Consider the following 1,413-nt stretch of genomic DNA (forward strand, 5'->3'; position numbering starts at 1 on the left):
CCAATGTAGTATCATACATAATTTCATTGCCCTAAGATCCTGTGTTCCACCTATTGACCCATCCTTCCACACAAACCTGACCACCATGGATTTTTTTTGTCTCCACAATTTTGCCTTCTCCAGAATGTTATAGTTGGAATCACATATTATGAACTTTTTCAAATTGTCGTCTTTCACTTAGAAATAAACATTTATAAGGTTCAGATGTCTTTTGGGGTCTTGATAGCACATTTCTTTTTTGGAACTAATATTCAATTCATTTGGGTTAATACCAAGACATGTGGTTGCTGAGTCATATGATAAGGCAGTTTTTGCTTTAAAAAAAAAAACAACTATCAAATTTTCTTCCAAAGTGGCTTTCCCAATTTGATTCACACAATGAATGAGAATTCCTGTTGTTCCACATCCTTACCAACATTTGGTGTTGTCAGTATTTTGGATTTTAGTCATTCTAGTACATATGTAAGAGTGGTATCCCGGTGTTTATTCAAATTTGCAATTCCCTATAATGGTGAGCATCTTTTCACATTCTTACTTGCCATCTGTATCTTCAGATGTTTATTCAGGTATTTTGTCTATTCCCTAATTAGGTTATTCCTTTTCTTAATTGTTGAGTGTTTTTAGTTGACCCTTAAACAAGAGGTGGGGGTGTTGGGGAACCCACCACCCAAGCTGTCCTAAATGTGGGTATAACTTAAGCCGCCCTCCAACATAGAAATACACTTGACCCTTTAACAAGGTGGGTTTGAACTGCGTGGGTCCACTTAAAAACAGCTTTTTAAATCCCATATTAGTAGTCCCACAAAGTACAAAGCCAAGTTAAGGGTCAAATGTATTTTGGATAAGTTATTAGACAAAACTTTTTTAAAAAATTTCTTTCAGTTTGTAGCTTCTCATTCACGTGACTATCTTTTTACAAAATGTGATCATGCAGTATGTATAACTGACTTTTTAATACAGCACTATAGCAAGCATTTTCCATTTTGCTTGAGACTTCCCCATTACCATTTTAAAAGGCTACAAAATAAATAATTACATTTCTCCCTCCACAGCCCCAGAGATTTTATTAGCCTCAACTTACAAGTGAAGAAAGAAGAGGGTAATTTGCCTGAGGGTCTAGGTCTGCTATACGAAGAGCTCAGAATCCTACCCTCTGGTTAACCCATCCCCTAGCCTAGGACCTAGGTTAACCCACCCCCCGGGCAACCCACCGGCGCTGTCCACTCCGCCGAGCGGCCTCTCCCGGTGGCAGAGGTTTCTAGGACCAGGTAACATTTCCTCTTTCCTGGCCTCCCAATCCGCTTCAGAGTGAGGCTGGGATGCTAACAGATTTCGGGGAACAAAGCGCCGTGGCGCAGGGCGGGCGCTCGCCCCGTCTTCCTCCACCAGGGGGTGGAGGCAGAGCGAGCAGTC

This window comes from Myotis davidii, unplaced genomic scaffold (genome assembly GCF_000327345.1).
Source record: "Myotis davidii unplaced genomic scaffold, ASM32734v1 scaffold540, whole genome shotgun sequence".
NCBI classification, from domain to species: domain Eukaryota; kingdom Metazoa; phylum Chordata; class Mammalia; order Chiroptera; family Vespertilionidae; genus Myotis; species Myotis davidii.